Source organism: Epinephelus fuscoguttatus, linkage group LG24, assembly GCF_011397635.1.
Source record: "Epinephelus fuscoguttatus linkage group LG24, E.fuscoguttatus.final_Chr_v1".
In the NCBI taxonomy this organism is placed as follows: Eukaryota; Metazoa; Chordata; class Actinopteri; order Perciformes; family Serranidae; genus Epinephelus; species Epinephelus fuscoguttatus.
In genome coordinates, this window is record NC_064775.1 from 11,298,431 (window position 1) to 11,322,935 (window position 24,505).

The following is a 24,505-nucleotide window of genomic DNA, read 5'->3' on the forward strand; positions in this document are numbered from 1 at the left end:
TGGATGGATGGATGTATTGTCTGAAAAAAATCCACACCTCCCTGAAATCTTCCCATCTGAGAAGTTAGAACCAGTGAATATTTGGCATTTTGCTTGAAAAAGAAAGAAGACGAACATTCGTAAACAAGACTAAAATGATTAATTTATTGTCAAAATGGGTGCTGATTTATTTTCTGACAATGGACTAATCAAGGTGGCTTTAAATCTCTCTGCTAAGATAGATATTGAATGATGTCCCACAATGACTTTGAGCAATTTTTTTTTCTTTTTTGAGTTATTAAAACTTGTCTATTTTTAACTTAAAAGCTGCATATATACACATTTGCTTGGCAGCACCGAAAAGCAGTGAGGATAAAAACAGCAGTACTCTTGATTATGTTGAATCCGGCGTTCTCTGGATGACAGTTTGTACGTCACATGTAAATGTTGATTCATTCAGAGTTGACAACCACTGCCATAACTTTTGGTGCTGGATGGGACGTAAACTTTCTGAAAATCTCTCTGGTGCTACTTAAAGGAAGACGCACCCAAAACTGAAGCATTTTCCGATAAAGTAAAATAGTTGCTCTTTCCACCTCTGGCTCAGATCTGGGTTGCTTTGAGGCCGACTCTATCCTGGCAGGCCTCTTCTCCTTGATTGTCGCAGAGCTGACATTTGGCACAGTGGTGACACCTCACCAGCTGAAAGGACAATTCTCAGACGAGCCTCCTCAATATTTCAAGTCCAGTGACATTTCATTAGATGAAGAGGAGTTTAGATCCTGGCAAATGCTTCTCCTCACATCTTTGGTAGCCAGGTTAGCTGAGCTGACAATCACCTGGGGGAGGGAGGTGCAGGAGCTTCTGGCACACAAGGTGCACATGGACGCAGCAGACATGAGTGGATATGCACTCCCAGACATACAGACACACACACACACACTAGCTGGTGGAAGGAGTAACCTTTTATGAGCTCTATGATGCAAATGTCTCTTCCGCTCTGTGTGTGTGTGTGTGTGTGTGTGTGTGTGTGTGTGTGTGTGTGTGTGTGTGTGTGTGTGTGTGTGATGTTGGAGGGGCTTAATGTCTCCGGTTAAACAGTGTTTTTTTTTTTTTTTTTTTTTTTGTGGTGGTGTTTTTTTTTTTGGTTTTACACTCAAAAACTCCACCAATTCAACTTATCCTCACACAGTGGTTTGCATGATATCTAATGAATTAGCACCCCTACCAGTCAGGTTAGGTTTGGGAGAAGAATCATGGTTGTACAATGTGACACTACATACTTAACATAAACTTAAATACTTGCACTAAATGTTACGTACGTTAGGTTAAGGAAAAGAATCATGGTTGTGCTAGTTACATCACATACTTTATGGAAAGTTAGGTATTTAATGTAAAGTCACATAGGTTTAGTAAAGTAATTCATGTAAGTTAGGTTTGTGAAAAGAATCATGGTCTGGTGTTGTCAGCTTATGTATTTAAGTCAAATTTCTGTTACTAAACATGAATCAAATAGGATTGGTTAAGGAAAGGAAAGTTACCGAGGACAGGTTTAGAAAAAGAAACACGGTTGGGCATTGTCACGTTACACACCTAACATTAAGTTACGTAGGTGAGGTTAAGTAAAGTAAATTATATCGGTTAGGTTTAGGAAAGAGTCATGGTTAGCTGCTATCATGTTATGTGCTTAACACAAATTTATGTACCTAAAGTTAAGTAGGTTAGGTTAAAGAAAGGAAAGTTATGTAGGTTAGCTTTGGGAAAAGAATCATTGTTTGGCGTTGTCACGTGAAGCATTTAACACAAATTTATGTACTTAGCGTAAAGTTACGTAGGTTATATTTTGGAAAAGAATCATTATTGGGTGTTGTCGTGTTATGCACTTAGTGTAAGGTTACCTAGGTTATGTTTAGGGAAGGAAATTATATAGGTTAGGTTAAGGAAAAGAATCATGGTTGTGCATTGTTAGGTTAAATACTTCATGGAAAGTTAAGTATTTAACATAAAGTTACATAGGTTACGTAAAGTAAATCATGTAGGTTAGGTTTAGGAAAAGAATCATGGTTAGGTGGTGTCTTGGCACATAGGCTACTTAATGCAAATATTTGTGATGAACATAGAGTTAAATAGGTTTTGTTAAGGAAAGTAAAGTTGGGCATTGTCATATTACGCACCTAACATTAAGCTATGCAGATGAAGTAAAATAAATTATAGGTTAGGTTTCGCAAAAGAAACGCGATTGGCAGTTGTCATGTTACGTACTTAACACAAATTAATGTACTTAAAGTTAAGTAGGTTAGGTTAAAGAAAGTAAACTTACGTAGATAAGGTTTGGGAAAAGAATCATGGTTGGGCGTTGTCACGTTGAGCATTTAACACAAATGTGTACTTAATGTGAAGTTACGTAGCTTACAGTATGTTAAGGAAAAGAAAGTTGGGTGTAAAGTTACGTATGTGAGGTTTAGTGAAGTAAATTATATAGGTTAGGTTTAGGAAAAGGATCATTGTTGGGTTACATTACGCATTTAATGCCAATATATATACTTGGTGTTAAGTTATGTAGATTAGGTTTAGGAAAAGAAACACGGCTGGACATTGTTACATTTGCTACCTCAAAATAACTTGATTTGATTAACTTGATTTACTTGATTTGAGACGTAAACATCATTCTCCTGGGGGAATGTAATGTGTTTGTTTTATCACAGCCTTCACCATTACATGGGTTTTGTACAAATTCTGGTGCATTACTTTATGTAGGTATACATATAAACAGTGCATGAGAACAGCCTGACCAATTTAACATTTCCTTGCTATAACAGTTTTGGGATCACGCTGGATGGTTCAGGATCAACTAAGGGTGTGCTATATGGACAAAAAATAATATCTCGATATTTTGGGGGATTTTGAAGATAACGATAATTAGACGATATTCTTTTAAATATGTGTTTTTAACAGCCTGAGTTATAGCTCATTAATTGTTTCTCATGGATGATAATGGAAAAATGTTCTTAACATTTCTTGCTGCTTTTTTACCTGCTCTCTCTGTTTGACTCTGGTGACGGCCTTTTGTAGCGTCAATTCCGGGTCCATTTGCAACTGTTCAGATAGGCGTTTGTCCTGCAGACTCACCACAAGCCTGTCCCTCACCATCTCATCATGTAGAGCCCCGTAACCGCAGTGCTCCGCCAGGCAGTGCAGCGCCGTAATGAAACTGTCAGTCGTCTCGCCCATTTCTTGAAGCCACTGATTAAACTTTGTGCTCTCAAAGATCACATTCCTGCGATTCTCTTCTGCTTGCGTCTCCAATCCAGAAGCAGTGCGGAATCTGTCGAAGCATTTAGTCCATTTAGGCCAGTCTTCAGCCTTGAAGGTGAACTTTGCCAGCGGGGAGACTTGAAACTGTGCCATGTTGCCGCCTCGTTTAGCTAACTGTGGCTAGGCTAGGTAGCTCCGTAGACAGTCTTCCGGTACTGCGAACTTTAGCCTGACAGGCTGGGACCTATAACTACAGTTGACCTACATCTTCCAAAGTTACGCACCTCTTGTTCAGTGAATGTGTGGGGTTTCAACCTTTCAACATGTGTTTTCAGTTGTTTTTGTGAAGCCATTTGCATACTCGATAACGTAAATTTGCACATCATTAAAACAACAATGACGATATTATTGTTAACGATATATATCACCCACCCCTAGGATCAACTAAAATCCACTTTTCAGCCAATGAAATGCCAGGTAACTGACTTCAGCCAATGACTGAGCTTCAATTTTCAAAGCAAGCTGCAAATTAAACGATGGATGAATTTTTCATGTTGATAACCGTATCATCCCATGTATTGTCATCTGCCACAGTGGTACACTGCACATGGGACTTCACGTCGCCATGGTGATGTCTGCCTTTGTGTTGACAGGCATTGTGATTATATTAACCAACAGATAAGATGATCTTATTATTTTTTGGAAAGTCTTGCTGCATAAATTAGCAAATTAATGAGAATTCTCCTTTGGAAGTTCTAAACCTCTTTAATGCTTAAGATATGGAGCTACCTGCCAAGTGAGCACAAGTATGCTGACAGAAATATTTGCAAATTAATGCAGCTTCCTCTGCCATTTTTTTTTTTTTAATAAACACACAGACACTGTCTGAGGAGGCAAACAGCAGGCCTTGACCAGACATTTAGTTTCTCTTAAAATGTTTAATTCATCTCCAAAGAGAGGTTGTGGAGCGCCATAAACCCTCGCCTTTCATTCTTTCAGCATTCCCGAGTTAATGAGAAACCACAAAGGAATGGCCAAGCAATCGTGTAGCGCTTTAAAGCGGACCACTGATACCAAAGTGAAGTGCATTAGGTGGTAATAAGACCAAGCTGGGTCTGGATCATGGCTGACACATTTCCCATCCCTGTGAGCTCTAACCATTTAATCGATTTCCATCTGTGTCTCCCATGTCCACTCCACTCCAGCCAAAGCACCCGTGGCTAGCTAGTGATGAGGGAGGGGTGGGTAGACTTTGAAAATGTAGAAGGGGAAAGGGCAGCTTGCACCTGTGCCGTTTGTATTTCCAGTTAAGCTCAGTCATTTAGAGGGGCATCGAAGGAGAACAAATAACTGGGAGTGTTTTGTATCTCATGCTTCCTGGGCGACAGTATTTCTCTCTGATTGCACCAGATTTTAAGGGAAATTTAAAAGGCCTAAATAGATTAAAAAAAAAATTCTTATACAGTAAAACATCCCACATTGCAACATTTATTTTCATGTATGCATTTACTGTGGCAGTGCCAGACACTTCAACTGGTAGTGTTGTCGAAAATATTGATTTGTCAATATTTATCTATTCTGATATTTGAAACGGTTTCAATACTCATTTTTCGCAGTATTGATACATCAGAACTGGCTGCGCTTTCCCACTCCGTCCTATTGTTAACCATAGCCATACTGCTGGTCGCTGCTACTAACCAAGAAAAGTTGTTGTCGTCATGCTATAGCCTTGTTATATTCAACAACTTTTTAATACAGATTTTCAAATTTTATGCTGTCAATACTAATTTTTCTCTGGGTATCAAAAATGTTATGGAATAGCAGTATTTTTCAAGCTATTGTATTAAAATTAGAAATTCCAGAATAGTGAAAACACTACTGGACACTCATGACGTAAACTCTCCAATCATAGCTTTAGGGGCGGGACCAGGCATTAAGTAAAAAGAAAAAAAAAAAAAAAAGTAAAAATGACTTGGGAAAAGCTGCTTAAAAATTATAATAATTCTGTACCATAATTTTAAATGTATAATATTCATAAATATAGCCTTTTCTAGCTTTTTTCCCTATTTTTTTGAAAATAATTTTAGAAATCTCTCTTTTCTTTTTTTTTTTTTTTTTTTTTTGACAAAAAAAAAAAAATAATAAATAAAATTAATTTGCGGGACATTTCTTACCAGGTCGTTCGTTGCCTTTTTTTCTCATGTTTTTGGAAGCAATCACACCAGTTTGATCAGAGTTCAAATACTTGAATATTTGTGAAAGGCATCTGAAAGCAGCACAAAAAAAGTGATGTCACTCCAGGTGTCAGTGGGTTAAACAACCATTTTTCACAGTAAATTCCAACACTGTTTTTGATACGCCAGAAAAATAGTGAGGACTTACAAGTCAGAATTTGTACAAGATAAATTACTCATTCTTGAGAATTGGACAAAACCTTATTTTGGGTTTTTTTTTATTTTTACTCTTCAAATAGGCCGAGAAAATCTACTTTGAAAGATGAAAGTCTCGACTATTAAACTTTTATCGTTTCTTAAATAGCTTACATGATGGATGTCAGAGGTGAGATCTGACAGAGTTGACGTCTTTTGCAGTTGACAGAAAGTTACATATTAAGTTTGTAGCTGTCATAGTGGGTAGCCATTTTCTTTTTCAATGTTTAGAGTCTCCGAATGCTGATCAAAACACAATTTTTTAAATTGTTTTAGTTGAATTCCTGTCTGGGACAAGGATGTTTTCTGGTGTGGGGTAGGTTAAGGAGCTAGAGGTATAAAAGCAGATCAAAATATTTTAAATCATACTTATCTCAGATGAATAAATCCTTTTAAAATAAGGTTTCACCCCAGAAATGGAATAAGTGGGTTGATAAGTTATAATTTTAGGGTTGTTTTACTTGTTTCATTTCTCAAGAAGAGGTGAAATATAACAAGGATCCAATGTGACATCATCAACTTTTCCTTTCTTGGTTTCTTGGTCTTGGTGGAATGGCTGTAGTAAACATGCCATAATAATAATAATAGAAGGTGAGAAAACGTAGCTGTTACTAGCGTATCGATATTGCGGAAAATGAATAAAGAAACAGTTTCAAATCACTCGGAATTGATTAATCAATTTTTGACAACACCAGTACGTACATACAGTAAGACCTGTATTTTAGTTCATTTCTTGGTTAGATTTTTCAGTATGTTATTTTGGCATTTAAAATCTTCCTAAAGGTTTTGCTTTGAAACCTAACTTCACTGGAGACAGATGTTTCATCTTTTCTGAAAGTCTGAAACTGCTCAAATCTCCTTCTCCACATCAGCTTATTTAGAGTCAGACAGTTCCCATAGTCGTTGCACCAGGGGAGCAAAAATAATGCATAATTCATTGTTTACCTGATGGACACAAAGTCTAATTAAATTTCCAAAACATCTCCAGCTGTGATGGATGTCTCTGATTTTTGTGTGTTAAAGTGACAAATGTGCTTGTGGAAAAAAAATCGCAATGCCAAGAAACCAAGCACTGTGTTCGCCCATCAGTCTCATGCCAGTCTGACAATGGTTGGGTGAAAATAAGGCACCTAATATTCTGTCTCTAACCCCATCAAAGACCTTGAAGCATTAACCTCTATCATGGCCTACATCCAAGGCCTATTTGCATTATTATAAATATGTTCCTTCAATATCCTGTAAATCGCCTAAAAGCTGCCCATTTGCGCCACAATTTGCAGCATGTGAACAAAAGATTTAAAGTCTGTTATGGTGTCCACATGGTAGCATATGAGTCACACTTCAATGTAGTTAATTAACACAATAAATGGATGATATGCTCCTCATTTACCAGGGAAAGCAGGTATAAGAGCTGATTATTTCATTATTCTTCAACCAAAATTGAATCAAGAGAGTATTTCTAAAACGCTGTCCTCATTGCTTGCATAAAAGTGTGTGTCTGTGTGTAACTAGCATCCCCTGCCCCCTCCCCTGTTTTGCAGAGTTATTGCTTGGTGTTAGCTGTGTGATTGCCTGGTGGCGATTCATAAGCAGTGAGACCTTTCCCTTTGCCTGGTTCTCATTAAACCTCAGAGGGAAGAGAAGAAGTACCTTTCCTTTCCCAGATCTATTATATTTGATTCAGGGAGCTGAATTCAAATCTGGTACAGTACAGCATGTGCTCACACATACACAAACACACAAGCACCGCATACACACCTACGCAGGAGGTCAATATCTGTCTGATGGGAAAGTCTTTTCATTAAGACTTACATTACTTTTTATGCGCTCATGAAGAGAATATATGAGTTTTTTACCAAGTCCTCTGCACCCCTGATGTCATCTTTTATCTCTGTCCAATGAAATGAGCTCGACTTGTGCTTCTATAACATGTTTGCTAGCTGGGTCTGATAAAAGACACTCTGCAGGGCCTCCCGGTGGAGCTGCTCTCTTCAATTTAAATAATATTTGTTTATCCAAGGAAGATTTGCTGAGCAAATGTGCGTCAGCAATACCCTGCTTTAAATTCATTCAAGTAGATGAACAAACAGCTAGCTGCTCAGTGCAGCTATGGGTCTGCTGGCTATTGAGTATTCTTGCTCAAAGGCACCAGGTTACAAAATGAAGAGAGAAAGAAAGGGAGGGAGGGGGGAGAATTAACTGCTCTGCTACTACTTAAAGCAGCCATAGTTGATATTTTTATAAAACCAGTGTGACAATATGAAAGTGGTGGCTCGTAGTGATGAACCTACAAATAACTATCACCTCAATCTGCAACTTCTCTTGGCTTTATGAGCTTTATGAAAAGTGTAAGCTCGTGGTTTAGCTGTCCAGTCTGTGAATTTATCAGTTATCAACTCACTAGTGAGCATAGTGGAGCAATTAGTAGCAAAAGAGACAGATGCGTCCCGAAGGAGTTGGTAGGGACTACAGACAGAGCTTAAAGAGTGAATATTGGACTTCAATTCATCAGATGGACACAGAGAGGCATTAGATAAATGATAATGTTGCTTGTAATCATTTAACTGCTGAGAATGTTTTGAGCAGTTATGTGTGTTGGTCTGTAGGTTAATTTTGCTGCGCTTCGGTTGTCTGGAGGGAGCTAGCTAGCAACAGCACTCACTTGACAAGGATTACTATCAGTAATGCCATACTGACTCAACAGTGTTGCTATGGAAACAATGTGCCCACCCTCCGGTCTGCCCCCAGGTTTCTCCAATGAGTAAGCAGCTCAATTTTGAGCCACGCACCTCCTTTGGCATTGTTTAATATCAGCTTTGTTAGCACAGTTGGCAGTGTCAGCATGACTAGTGGTGCTAACATAGTTAACAACGCTAAAATTGTTTCACTGTTCAAAATGAAGCCACTTATTCACCGGGGCAACAAGAGAGAAGACCGTAGGGTGGCCACAATGTTTTACAGCAACACTGTCCTGCCTTACCAGTCATAATCTCAAATGAATGGTGGTGCCCAGGTGGTGCACAGCGCAGAGCAGCCAAGGCTAAGGCTAACTATCCAGTGCATATGTGTCCCACATGTTAATGTGGCTAGCCACCTGTCTGTCAGCAAATACACATATTCATCTCCTTGCTGAGAACTGGATGAGGAGATGATGCTGCTAATGTCTGTATGCTATGCAGCTATGTGGCTAACTTAAATTAGCACAAAGACCGGAAAACAGCTAGCCAGGCTCAGCCCAAATGTTTCAAAGTCAGTTCACCAGCACCTCTAAGGCTCACTCATAAACATACTATCTCCACCTCATTTCTTGTTTGTTTAATCCTTTTGAAAACCAAAGTGTAAAAACAAGTTTTACTAGTGTGTCGTTCCAGTCTTTATGCTATGCTATGCTAACCAGTTGCTGGCTCTAGCTTCATACTTATCAGTCCTCTCATCTAACTTTAATACAAGAAAGCAAATGAGCAAACTATTCCTTTAGGTGTCTCTGACTGCATCAAACTCTAGCCTTTCATTACCTCAGTGTCAGTTTTCTTTTCACACGCAGGGTTATGAGTGACGGGGTGTTATGACGCTTACATCAGTAACCTACTGTACAGGTTCAAGCACAGGCAATCGAGGCCTCCTGGTTTCTCTTTGCTGTATAGCATCAAATTAGGCAGCACTCACATCCCATGTGTTTCCAGAAATATTCATCATAGACAAATTTATAAGAATTATAATTAGGTGCTCTGATTCCACTGCTGGACCTGTCGTATCTGCCAGAGGAAAGTCGGTCAAACGATCCAGCTTTTATAGGGCAGTAAACATCACCTGCGTATGAAGGACCACAGTCTCCCAGTAGGTGGGTGACTGCAGCTGATGTCCCTTTCAGCGCTGCAGATGGCTCGCCACAGCTTGTCCTTGGAGTGAGGAGCTGCTGAAATTTACAGATGTGGGTCAAATAGCATTTGCAAATAATTTTAGCCTTTGCTTCTTCCTGCTTGGGAGAAGCAGATGGTGTCTGTCTGCCACATGCGGGATGCAATTTTAGTTATTTAAACACTTCTTGGAGGCAGAGATGGTTTAATTGGTGTAGTTAAACCACATTTTCATTCGACTGAAGCCAAGGGGAAACGACAGAAGAAAGTCCTTACAGTGTGTATTTTTATTACACACAATTTTCTGTCATAATACATTTTTAAACAAGTAATATGGAACATCTAAACTGTATTAGGCCATAAATGTCACACCACTTCTTCTCAGAGACGTACCTCAGTGGAAATCTAAACACACCGACCACATGCACACCAAAAAAGTATCGTCTAAAAACAGAGTTCCATATTCAGACATCCAGCGAGGTTCACCCTCAATAGCTTTTCATCAGTTTGCACCATTAGTTGTGCAGTGCAGGATAACACTTGCCTTCTGTTCCATCGGTGTTATTTTTACCACATCATCTGATATTTAAGGCTGCCACCTCGCTTGCGTGACTTGAGGGTAGACTGGAAACTGACAAGTTGAAGTTAGAACTGTCTCAAAAGTGCGTGCAAAATGTCCGAGAGAGCTTTTCTGATTTTTTTTTTTGTTTGTTTTGTTTTAGGATAGCTTATTTTTCTTTCATTAGCACTAAAAACCAAGGTTTTTTTCATCTTGAACCTCCTTACATTGCATGCACACCTCCTTTTTCATATAAATTAAACTATCATGGTCCAAAGATCAATTCAGTTTTTTTCAATAGTCAAATCAGTTCTATTAATGTAATGAAGAGTGTGGTTCTGATAAACTGAGGCTTCTTTATTTAGCATAAATTCTGTAAAAACGCTCAGAATATTACGGTTTTTATCGACATTATTCAGAATGTGTAAATTCAACTGTGTGCATTGTTGCAGTCATAGTTTAAGGTGGTGCTGTACTGTACTGGACTGCATTATATTTACAGGTGTTTCTAAGTTTTAGTCCTTGTTGTTTGCATACACAAGGTGATAAATAATATTAGAATCACCTCTGAACTACGACCTCAGTGCTAAAATCCTATAAAACTTAGCACAGGCTATTAGTTGCTGAAATCACTGAAATCAACAGGCCTATATATGTGGCAGGCGTCTATATGGGACAGGCCTTTAATTGCTTTCACACAAAAGCGAAGATCGGGAAATATGATCAAATTGTTTATTTAAACCAATATGAATATGACTTGTGCACAAATTAGGCTTCAGATCATATATCAGTTATGAATCGTTCATTTGATCTCGCTCTGACAAACATTTCATCAGACAGAGCGTAAGTTCAGGCACTCGAGGGTTACGGCACCCAGCATACGGACGCAACACCACTTTATCCGGTTAAAACAACACTCACAACTTGGATCAATTTTTATGAAAGACCCTTTAGATTCTTTCGATCGAACCCTTGCAGACTAAAGGAATATGAAAAACTTACAGGGTAATCGAGGAATGGTGGAGTAATTTGAGGTAGCTAACAACCTGCTTTCATACTTCCGACGAACTTATGTGAAAAAATTAACTGCCTATGACAGTGTCACAAAACCCTGAACATTATAGGCCTTTTAAGGTGTGCAGTGCAGGCTATTGGTAGCTAACCAGTGGAGACCGGAGAGTTGATAGTCGGCACTGTGTTTTGTCATGTTGACTTGCCGCGCTGTCTGTCTGTCAGCAAAACCAACAGAAAAACTGGTTAATTACTGGGAAGTGGGTGTTGGTCTATTGAACGCAACTGAAGCTGACACCCCTAACGAAAAGGTGTCTCTTGATTAAGTGCAAATCTACAAATATAATGTTTGGATTGAAAAATAAAACTGAAGGATATGTCTGTCAACCCTCCTGTTTTGTCTACATCCCAATTTAATTGTCTCATGTTTTTCAACCAGCATGAGCCGAAGTGTGCCCTGACATTTAGCTCAAATGTTAAGTAAATAAATTTATTATCTAACAAATCCATTGGATCAGTTTCATTAAAACTTTGTTTAGAGAGCTTCTTATGTAAATCAGTCGAGTCCTTTTAGCTCTGTTTGTGTTTTCTGGCGCTCCTGAGCAGTTTTGACATTTTTCAGTCATCAACAATTTGTGTGTGTGTGTGTGTGTGTGTGTGTGTGCGCGCCTGGGAAATTTACTGCTTTGCCAATGTGTGGTGCAGAGCCATGCAGGCTGAGAACTGCTGGAAAAGACAGCAGAGAGAGGCTTCTTCCCAAGTGGAGCTGCTGCAGTCACATACATAAAGATTAGAAGCCACTGTGCAGCCCCCCTCACCGCGTCTAGACCTATGCCATTTATGAGAACTCTTATTTTGTTGTGTTTCGTAATCAACCAGTTATGTTCTGCACTCTTTTAAAACCCCCATCAGCGCACTTGTGCTGACATGTTTCAATCACTCACTGTAATGCCAAAAGGGATTTTTTGGAACCTCCAAAAAATGTCTGCATGTCCTACTTGTGATTACCACTGACACCAGAGGGCTGACACAAATATTCCTGTTGTCAGCTCGTATTTAACATGACTTCTGTTGTGATGAACGCGGCTGTAAATTACCACAGGCCTGCAGCAGCCTCACAATCACAAACAGAAGTATGGAGCGGTGCATTTTGAAAAGAACAGGCACACAGTGGCCTCTGATATGCGGATCTTCTGATCTGCCATAAAAGTACAGAACTGTTGACTGCAGTTTAAGCTACAAATTTATACCACTGAGTGTGAGCTAAAGGTCAGTTCCTGATTGATGTGCTTGGGCTTCCCACCAGTTCTTTGTTGCATCCTGGCAGAGTTGCATCCAACGAGGCCAAGACAGAGACAACTGACAACTGACATGACTGAAAACTGGTGGGAAGCCAGTGAGGGATCCTGTCACTCTTCTCAGCCATCTGTCTAATTCTCATGAACGCGATTATGTAGCGTCTCGTGGAGTTGATCTCTTTAAATTTGGATTCAAGGATAAACTGGTTAGAATCTGGTGTTCAAAAAGGTCAAAGCCACTGTGACCTCATGAAACATGTTTTTGGCTAATCTCAACAATACATAGGCCAGTTGTGACAAAATCTCACACAATTGTTTTAAAGACCAAAGGTCAACTTCACTGTGACATCATAATGTTCTGCAAAACACTTTTCTGGTGATTATTCAGTGCCAAGGAGAGGGGATCATGGGGCTGGACATAAATGAAACAGTGTGCTGAAAGGGTCCCGACAACGATGCCGAAACAGCTGAATTCTGTCATTACTGTTATGTCGGGTTCACACTACATGACATTTTTGTCCATTCCGATGGTCACTATGTCTGATTATGCGATTGTGGAGTCATAAAATTGTCCCGTGACTTGGCGGACAGACATGACACACCACATGATGGTCCACACCAATTATCCCCGGTCGTCTTTCACGACGTGTGATGTCATCAGGTTATTCCTGTCCTATTTTTATGACTTTTACTATTATTTCAGTCACTGTGTCTATTCATGTGCCAGCTGAAATGTTGTTGTCACCTAAAAAAGTGCCACCAGATGTCAGGAGCTACATTTGAAGTACCGTACGCAAACATGCAAGTCGCTTAATCATCCATAACAATTTCCTGCAAATATTTCACAATAAAAGCCTTTTTAGAAAATGGAGGGATTCTCTCAACCGAAGTTATAAGGGGCTTTTAATTTGAAACAGATACAGGAAGTGTTGAGTTTATGTTGATTTTATCAAGGCAAACGGGAGCAGATAAAAAGTAAAAATATAAAAATACAGAGGGAATAACAAATAACCCATTTATAATGTAGTCTGTTTCAAATGAAGCTGGTGCCCTCTGGAGCTAAAGTGCTTTGCTGTTTCACACCATCATTTTCCCTATTTACTCTTTGTGGTAACATCCCTAGAGGGAATGTTGTCATACAGTTGTCTATGGCTGCAGATCACTCTGTGTTCCTATTGGTCAAAATAATGGCTGTGACAGCAAAAAAAAGAAAAAAAAAAAATCAAACATGCTAGTCTTTCTGTTGGAACGTCGTGAGGCATATGTAGGTTGTCGTTAACTATGATACACTACATAAGATGAAACGATGGATTATTGCGTATGATACTTGTTATCGTTTATGATCTGAGCTGACACGGTACGTCGCTGCGTCAGGCTAGAATTGGGCTGATATCCTTTTGTGTGTACCCGGCATTAATAACTGTTTGATAACTATAGTTATGTGATGGTAACCTTTAGCTATGTCACTGTGTGTGTGTGTGTGTGTGTGTGTGTGTGTGCGGGCGCCATACCCTAAAAACATGGTATTTAACCTGGATGGGTGTAGCTCTGCAGGATGTAGCAATGAAGTCATCTTCTTCTTCTTCAAATGTAAACTGCAACTTAACTGTTTGGTGGAGGTACTTACAGTGGTACATAAAGTATTTACATATGAGGAAATTACAAGTAGTTCTTGTTCATATCTTTTCAGTTCCATGAACCTAACAGCAGAGACAGTATGCTCACCACTGGCCGACTGTAGCCGCAGCAGTAACAGCTTTTCTATGCAAACCCAAAGGCAGTGTGGGCTGTAGGGCTTTTAGACATACTAACACGGGAGCAGGGAGGTCATGCATGACATGATGTGTGATTACTGTGGGTGACATGGGCTGTACCAGTGCAGCGGAGTATGGAGTGATAGATTACAGCGTGTGCAGACTCCACTGCTCTTGTGGATCCATAACGGACTTGAACTGTGTGACCTGTAACTGTGACTGGACTGTGATAACTGAGCAGAGGCTGAAGTCACGTGCAGACTGTTTGTTTCACTGAAATAATCCAATAGAGGAATGTGATCTGACAATTCACTTTGATATATTGGGTCAGTTTTGAATGAATTCAGCAACTTTTTCACCATGTTTTTGACATTAATGTAAGGAAGCATTTGATTCACGCCTCAGGCTGGCTTCTTCTCCATGGCAACAGCAGACGAGGCACATAAATATTGTAATATTTAGAGGCAAACACCATGCCTGACAGAAGACATGGAGCTGAGCCATGTAAAACTGGTATCATAATGAAAACCTATAGGTTATTCGAGGGAGTTTCATATTTCTACGTACAGTTGACATTGAGGATATTGTTCAAAGTGAGTTTATGTTGAAGCTAGGCATGTCAAGAGATCAGAACCTTAGTCGTCGAAACCAGTGGCAGTGAAATTCTGCAATTTTGGCATCGACTTGGCACCAAAGTGTTGGTTCTCATGACATCCCTCTTTTCAACTTTAGTCTATGGGCAGTTACCGTGAACTGATGCCAAAGAATCGGACTCTCGTCTCAACACTTTTCTTGTCAGTGAATTTGGCTTTCTCCCGAGGCAAATAGCTAGAGGGACTGAGGTACTGTAGATGACTTTTGGTAAACAGGACGTGATGTCTTATTTTACAGCACATTGATTTAGAAAGTGACACTGAAGATGTGAGGCTAGCCCTCGGGATAGCACCTGACAGCCCACTGAGGCCTGCTGTACTCCCAGCGCTGTGCTTCTCGGACACAGAACATATGGGAGTTAAATGGTCAGCTGGGATATGTATGTCTGAATACATGTGCGCGTGTGTACCGAGGCTGACAATGTGTAATGCATTTGTCATGCCAGCCAGGCCAAGCAGGCATAAAAGCCCTTCTCTTCTTAATCGAGGCCCACAGGGTGATGTGGTAATACAGATGGGGCCTGTCATGCTTTTTTTTTTTTTTTGAAAAGCAAGATGAGGAGGAGGAGGAGAATGAGCAACATGAAGAGGAGGAGGAAGAATTCATCTAGCCTCTGTGGATCACGGTGTCTCCATTAGACGAGGATAATTGGGTTGATAGATAGATAGGTTGATAGGTAGATGCGTTCTTCCCAAATTGATTAGAAGTTCTTTTCAACTTTATTTTTCTCTTTGAGAGATGAAAGGGAGCCAAACAAGCCCTCACGCACACGTATAAAAAAAATGGGAATAAACAGCACAGAAGAAGGGAAAATCTGTCCTGAATATTCTCTTTTTACAGCACTGTCATCATTACCTATGCACGTCCCACATGAATCTGTCATGTGTTATTTGGACAATATGTCAGGTCGGCTCAGCCTTTGTGATTCTAGTGTTTGCTCAGAGACTCACACTCACCTCCAGAGGGGGGGATAAAAGATTGAAGAGAAGGTGGAAACACTAGATCGTAGTTGCTTCCTTCTGTGTTGCCCTGGTAAATTAATCTAACTGAAGAGGCAGTGATTACTGTAACTCAATCGAGCTGACTAATGTCTGTCTAAAACGTATCTTATGCAGATTCAGAGTGTCATCCTCAACCTTGGTGTAAATTAAGGACAATTCCCTTCAGGTTGTCCCAGTTTCCAAATGCTGCTAAGCTGTAACAGATCAGCTTTCCACCCCATGCTTCCACTTTTAAATTTTCTACATTTCCACTGTAAATGGGTCCCACAGGAGGGACACTGTCACCAAGGTTCCCTGCAGGTGTTTCCGCCTCATAATCCAAAGACATGCAGATGAGCTGGCCTAGTCTGCATTGCCCAAATATTGTTTATCTCTGTCTGAGACTGGCAGTGTGTCTCGGGGTTTCCCGCTGCATGCTAGAATACCAGCCTCTGGTTACCCTGAAGGAACAATGAATGCGTCTGTATTTCTTTATAATTTGTACATTGTTATTTTGTATTGTCCTGTGCGCCTTCAATGCCAGATTTCCCCAAATGGACAATAAAGATTTGATTCTGAGCTTGCTCTGGGGGCTCAATGCCCAGTGATGGTGCCAGATGGTTCTCAAAAGAAGGCTAGAGATGCTAGCCAGTGACCAGAAGGATGCCAAGAGGAAACCCTGTTGTGACTTGAGAATCATTAAAAGTAGAAATCAAGAGAAGTACTCTTCTTCTGGGTGCAGGGGTGATCTCAGAACAAAGTGTTCCCAAATTCCATGACAGTCTTTCCGATTGTTGTTGAGATATTTCACTAAAAATTGTATATGTCAGTAGCTGGGTTTCCAACGAATTGTAGTGCGAATTTTAACTAAAGTTTTGGAAAATTTTGAAAAGAAAATGCAAGTTTATGTGCTTTATTGTCCTCTGCCATTATGCTAATATTGGGAGTTGGTTAATCGGAAAAAAGCAGTAGGTGGCGCTAATTGTCTTGTCAAGGTGCCACTGCAGAAGAGGGCACAAAGAGATGATCTAATTAAAACCGCCAGTCAAACCCATAGACTATACAGGCTATGAAATAGTGGACATAGCCACCATGATGTCACCTATTGGTTTGTGGACTTCTGTTTTGAAGCCTTGAGTTCACCATCTTGGTGTTTTGAAGCCAGAAGTGACCATATTTGGGCGAGAGGGTGGAACTAGCTGCTAGCTTAGTTGGCACGGTGTGTTTTGAGCTACAGTGTGGTAAACTGACAGCGCTAATGCTGATTTTTGCTTGCAAACAAGCTTAAAACCATAAAACTAAATTTACTTACCGGGTAAAATGAACCTCCAACTCCTTCGAGAGTCTTTTAGTATAACCAAACGTTTGATGGTGACCTTTTTAGGCACCAGAACATTACAATTAACTTTCATGAACTCAAACCAAACCACACCAAACTAGCAACAGCTACTGCATCATCTATACTCTGTAAATCCAGGGTTATGCCGTGGTTACTGTACCTCACCAACACTGACACCTTGGTTGTGACTTAAATAATGCAAAGCTTTAAGCCTGAATAACATTTAAACTGGTGAATTCACCTCCTGTACAGTTGTCATAAATGTTGAAATTAGCTATAGAAACAAAACTTTTTTTTTTTTTTTTGCACCAGGCACATGTTTATTTCTGCTGTCGAGTTGGGTATTTTAACATGGGGGTCTGTTGGGATTGACTCGCTCTTGAAGCCAGCACCAAGTGGCCATCAGAGGAGCTGCAGTTGTTGGCACTTGGATGTTGGTTTCATTTTTCAGCCTTGGTGGTCGACACTTGGTCAAATCTCAAATGAATGAAAAAGGTCTGGATGGAAACACGTCTGATCTCAGGGTGGCCCTGGAGGGGAAGTCAGGAGACCATCTGAGTAACTAGGAATCATCCTCTGGGGAACCTGAATTTCTGTGCAAAAGTTGTCTCAATCCATCAAGGAAATGTTGAGATATTTCACTGGATAAGTGGATGTTGGTCTGCTGGTGCCAGGTGAAAGGTCAGGGGATCACCAAAGGGTTTAGAATTCATCCTCTTGGGACCATACATGTCTTTACAAAATTGCATGACAATCATCCAATAGTTGTTGAGATATTTCAGTCTAGTGTTTGACCAACTGACCGACTTTGCCATCCCTCGGGCCATTCTGCTAGCATGGCTGAAATGTTGGGGGGAAAAAATCCTCTGTCAAGCCACAGAAACTCAGGTTCTTCACTGTAACTGCTAAAGGCAACATTTAAAAAAATATTGTGTCATAATATCAGCATCGCACTCTTTGAACTGGATGCTGTGGTTTTTAACGAATGCAGATATCAGCCTACATGGACAAATAATAATAATAATAATAATAATTTCAGCAGTGCATCTGCATTGTTGTCCCTCATTGTCCAGTTGGTGGAGCAGAACATGCTGTTGGAATTGAATCAAAGCCTCCCAGCAGGCCTTCACTAACCAAAACTGATTGCATCAGTGGCCCAGCACAGCAGGTCCCTGGGGACATAACACACAGATGTGCAGACATGAGCACACCCGCGTGCACTTCAATTCTGCTTTTCGTATCAACCCCACAGAATTACATAATTGTGAAGACAATTTACAACGTCTTCAATGTCATTGAACCATAAAGAACCATTAAAATGAATAGAACATGGGTAATGGATTCATTAAGTAGCTCTTTCCCCAACATGTGACAACTAGCATTATTAGATTACACGCAAAGTGCCATCGCTCAGTGCTCTTAATTGGTAGTGCCTCTGTCTGTAGATAACTAAATAGATTCCTATCAAAGGCACCGTGTTCTTTCTCTTTTCTCACCTTTTTATTTGTGCCTGAAGATTTACTGAAGAATATTTGCTCTTCCCCAGCATCAACCTGCTTCACATTCATTCAGGTGCCGACATTCACACCTGGAAGCTGCTCTGTTAAAGAGCACTCTTAATGTTGGATCGCGAGCAGCTTGGCTTTATTTTTCAAGGTTATTTTTTAAGATGTGTCTACTTTTTTATGAAAGTGACAGAGAGACAGGACCTCAAAACTCAAACCTTGGTCTCAGCGGTAAAGACTCAGCCTTAAAGGAACACTTCACCCCAAAAATGCCTATTAGTGTATCAGTTACTCATCTGGTGTTTAGATGTATTTGTTCAGAAAATATATAATGTGTGTGAGAGGGGGAAAGTTCGGGAGTGAGTGATCAGTTAACTGCGAAGGTTACGTCATCTCCACTCATCAGCAGGCTTGTGTGAGATGAACTGCGACTCACCTGGAAAGTGGACGAGAGCAGGTGGCTACAGCAGGAGGCGGTGACAACAACCTGCGGTCAGGTTGGAGACTGAATCCAAATGTCCACACTCTGGACTCTTTGGACTGAGCCCTCGTGGACTTCAGTTGTACGTATTGTGACATATTTACTGTTACCAGATGAAGTCTGCGAGGAAAGAGACTGCAAGTGGCTGATAAACAGCCCTCAAGACTGTTTTACTTGTTGCTGTGGAAACGTTCAACTATTGCTGCTGTCATATTCAGATAATGTCATATAAGTTGATGAACAGTGCGTACTCATCTGTTCTTGCAGATAAAAGATGTAAATCCCATGTACAGCCTTTTTTTGTGACTGAACAAAAATGTAGGCTATTAGTACATCTCTATGTAACATACAGGCTACACACATTCAAAAACATGTTTGCAAATAAGTACAGGACAATAACTCAATAAATTGAGCATTACTTGCAATAGAAGACCTAGTTTTGCTGTTTATTGGCAATTTTTTTAGCCTATACACTGCACAGCCTGATAGGCTGCAATAATAAAACACATTTTCAATCCCTGTACAACCTATACTCATACATATTTCTGTTTCATGATGTGGTTGAATATTATTTCTGGCCCACACAATTCAAGTAGCATTTTAATAGACCTAAATATCAATAACTATTTTACACATTCATATATTTTTGTTTTTCTTTCGGCAGTTGAAAAACCCACAATGTCATGTCCATATTGCAATGAATTTGGTGGTTATTAAATCAGTGAAGTCTGCTGAAGTCCGCACCCCAAGCGGACACTCTGGAAGTCTGCAGAAAGTCTGCTTGAGGCCCCTAGTGGACCGGATGAATTGTAGTTTTGGACAGCCCTGTATAGTGTTAATATACAGTAGTCTACATATAGCTAATTATACAGTTAAAATGGCCAAAAATGTGAATAACTGCGTTCCAGGACGATTAAAGGTCGAACAGACGGCCCTTTTTGACGGGGAACTGAACAGAAAGTGAAACTTACCAATGCTCTCTTCAAAGCCAGACTCCATGGACAAAAACGGTAATCTTACCTCACTGAACACAGGAGCTGCTGGTCTACTTGTTACCACCTATTTACCTAATTTATTTGTGTTATTATGTAACCTGGATGAATCCTAACTTACAATATTGTAGGGATGTCACGATACCAAAAATTCAGTAGTCGGTGCTGATACCAGTAAAATTACACGATTCTCGATACCACAGTCAATACCATGGTAAAAACAAATAATAAATCTTAAGGGGAAATTCGGTTTATTTCAACCTGTCTCCTATCCTCCTAAATTTGTTTCAAGTCACTAGTGACATAGAAATAATAGTTAGCATGTTAGCCGTTAGCCTAGATACAGCCGTAGTGTCAGACCTGTTAAAACTTAATTGAACGGGCATCCTTTCAAGTGAAAAGTTAGTCCACTAAACAAGCTTTTTTTCCACAAAGACCGCCTCATATCGTTAGGATAAATGTCAGAGAACATATAGAAAACGACATGTAAACTTGTTGTCTTACCTTACTGGTGTGGTGCCATGTTTGTTGTTTACCGTTTAGCTAAGGCTGCAACCGGTCCGATTCCTTGCAACAGAGGTATTCCTCTTCTGTGGGCATTGGGGTACAGCATTCACAGGTAACGTTACACCACCGATCTCCAGAGCTAAATCCTTCCAGCAGCCATTCCTCCTCTGTCGTCCTTGGGAACCAAATTTAGGATGATAGGAGACGGGTTGAAATAAACCGAAATTTCCCTTTAAGATCCCGTGAACTTAAACAAGAAATACTTTATTAAAATACTTGCATATAAAATAACATTTCTATCAACAGATTGATTTTACTTATATTTTTCTTTTTTTCTTTTCCTTTTTACCTATTTTTCGTTGTAAAAAACATTGATCAACATCTGCAATATACTATTTAAATATTTACTATTTAAATCACGCTGACAGCGTTTGTGCCAGCCACAAGAATGTGTGGAATTTCGTTGGTTGGTGTATTGTTTGTCCTGTCCCAGTGCAAACGGCATTTTTTGACGTCCATGGTCCAGTTGTGGAAAAATCAAACGTCCCAGTAAAATAAATCAAACGCACCCCAACCGCTGGTTTTTGGAAGTAGACATGTATGCGCAGTCATGTACTGCTGAAAGTGAAATCCCTGATCGTTAGCTCACACGCAGCTTGTTCAAGCTGTTCTCTGTGTTGTTGAAATTAAACAAAATAACATGGAACATATCTGCTTATTATGCTACTGATTTTAATTGGGATATTTTTTGATGAACTGAATGACATTTAAGGGAGTGTTGCACGTCTCGAAGGCTGGGCTCATAGGAGACCACTGGACTCTCTCCCAGGGGAGGGGCTGAGGGAGATGTCCGGATGGTTCAGAAGCAATTCGGAATGAGTTAAAAGCAATTAATAAACAGACAAAGTGGTGTTTAAAACTGCACATATTGCTTGCAGATCTGTTTTCTGGCATGAAGTGCGGCCGTGACTGGTTCTGAATGTGGGCTTTAGCAGGCAGCCGCTCTCTCCTCTTCCTCGTCACCCCCTTGCTCTGAATGTAGGCATGGACTGTAACACTATATGGCGTATACTGCCCCCATCAGTTCCAGAAGAGCCATAGCACAGATTTTTACGCTGGTATCGGTTCTTTAGTTTTTTCAAAAAATGAGTGTTGCCAGGGTTTTTTCATCATGGAATCGAAAGGTATCGCGAGTAACGGTTCTCATGACATCACTACAATATAGTCACACAAAAAATGAACTGATTGAGGCAGCAGTTGATCAGCAACTTCCACGCCCAAGGATTCTTCACAAATTCGTTGTAAGATGGGGTAAGTAATTAATATATAAGAGGTCATTTGTGGGGTGAAGCATTCCTTTAATGGTACTTGCTCTGCTGGGGTGCCCCCAACAAGCAGTTTAACTGAGGGGTCAGGGGTTAAGCACACTGCTCAAAGGCACCTTCTCTGCAGGGAAGATGTATGTCGTACAGTGTTCAATGGATATAATTTTCTGGGTTTATATCTTGTGCAACATTGAGGCAGTGCTGAGTGTAGGACTAAGCACTATATTCCCATTCTTTAAAATTTCACAAAAGTGCTACAAGTGGATCTGTAAAATTCTCATGTACACATAGACACAGCACCCTTGAGTTAACTTATTTTTTGGCTGTTTTTCAAAACTTCCCACAGAGCTTTGACAACACACCACTTGGCTGAACATCTAACCTTTGGCACACAACACGACAGAAAAAGGCGACTCTCCCTCCTCGCTTCACTTGAACACATTTTCCCAGGCAGGCCACAGATTCCAGACACGTCCGATCTGCCGGTGACACTCCTGCGAAAATCAAACAAACGCTTTCTCGCAGGGGTAGACGTAGAAGAGCTCTTACACATGCACTGTGCTTAACCTCAGTCTGTGCATTGTAACCTAAACAGCTTAACCTGCATTTCCACTATTGTCTCAAAGAGGCTCTGCAGTTGTGTTCGATAGCGCTCCAAGGGGAGAAAACTGTTTGTGTGTTTAGTCTGTGTGCCATCACAGAAATGAATAAAGCCTGAGAGAGAGAAATGGTGCATGGGAAGTATTTTCTTTTTTGGACAAATTGAAATTTTGAGAAAACAAAATGTTCCTTGGTCACCACAGTAACTGAAATGCATCATGTAGGGGACATATCTGTGCATGCAGCTAAACATGATCACAGAATGTTGAGGCCCCATGCTAAACCGAACGCCCCCTAACAGGTCTAAGTGTATGTTTGTGCCTGTGTGTGGGTGTGTTACTCAGAGACTTAGAAGAGGTACTGAGAAAATATCTCCCAGCTTTGCTGTGTGGCAATAAAACAAATGTCTTGAGTCAAATTGACCCGGTTAACGCCAGATGAATGACAGCTGTGTCCTTGAATTAGTGTGGCTGACACATAATATTCTGAGAAATCAAGTTGTTTGACGTGTTTTTCCTGGAAATATCCAAGGACATGGTGTTTTATCGTGAAAACCCTACCTTTTGGGTGGGTTTTCTTTTTGTAAAAACACGTAATGGGTGACCACAAACACATAAAACACATGCAGCCAGAATGATGCACCAAATCCATGTTATGAATATTTGATCCACCATTTTCTGTTTCATCCCACTGCATGTCACATGCATTTTGTCTGTTTTTTCCTCTGTTTTAAAGAAATGAAACAAACAAACAGAATTCTTAGCTGCAGCATTTAGGTCTGGTACCATTCCACATTTCTGATGCTCCAATTTTCTCTTCCTAGAACCGGATGTTGTTGCCAAGCAAAATTAGCCAAGATCCTACATACTCACTCGAAATGCTATTAATTGCCATGGTAACACGGTGCCTGCTCCAGGAAGCACGGTGCAGCTCCTCTGCTTTACAGAAGTAAATCTTCCGTCTGTAGGTGGATAGGAAAAAGGAAACAGACTAATTTTATTTGTTCAGAGCAGTGGCGCTCCCACGGGGGGGACCATAGGGGACTGTGGTACAAATCCTGGACTGTGGTTGGAGGCCAACTTTACTGTTTTCATGAAGGTGTGGTGTGCTGATTCTTTTGAAATAGTATGAAGGTAGATGTATCATGTGAAACTAGACAAGCTAAGGTATCCATTCATATCAACCAGGTTGGCATCTCCTGTTGGGAAGGGGGTTAAATAATGCCCTAAATTATGGCAAGGAAACAACTGGCATGGTCTCTTGAAGGCTCACCTCAATTTATCTAAATGAAAATGGGTTCTATTGGTACCTGCGAGTCTCCCCTAAGCTTTAGAAGGTTTGTTTCCAAGAAATATTTAGTTGCTAATGTGCTCCTTCAAATTGCGAGCCGCTTAGTGGGCCACTTTTGGTAAGCAGAACCAGTGCTGCGGAATGAACCGAATGCTGGGTTAAGGCGCCTGATACCGGGGAAGTATATTTGTCTTTTTAAAGGTCCAGTGTGTAAGATTTATGGGGATATAGTGGCATCTAGTCATGAGGATTGCAGATATCGACCAGCTGAAATGTCTCCTGTCTAGAATTCTTTCAGTGTTGATTGTTCAGGGTTTTTTTAGCGGGAGCTGAATTATCTGCAGAAGTGTCAAGTTACATAATGTGTATTTTTCCAACACACTCATTGCAGAGGAGCTGCTAACTATGGTGCCCCATGTGAAAGCTTTTCAGTATGCGATTCCTTAACTAAACAGCATAATAGAATTCCTGAAATCCAGCTATGGCTCCTGATTTTGGTTTTGCCAGCCCATGATTTTCAGTGGTCCCATCTGGACACCCCTATGAAAAAGTTCTGGTGGTGTCACAGGTCCAGGCGACATTGGATGACTGTATCCATTGTTTTAAATTTGAGTTTTGGTCATATGTAACAGCATGCAAACACAGATGAATGACAAATAAAAAAGAATGATCGCATGAATAAATCTCATG

General features: G+C 40.3%; 1 protein-coding gene across 1 annotated transcript in view; it reads left to right on the plus strand.

Moving 5' to 3' along the window:
• Positions 1 to 24,505, plus strand: part of LOC125885047 (gamma-aminobutyric acid receptor subunit gamma-3-like) — a 144,580-nt gene that overhangs the window by 19,820 nt on the left and 100,255 nt on the right. The gene's annotated exons all lie outside the window — the stretch shown is intronic.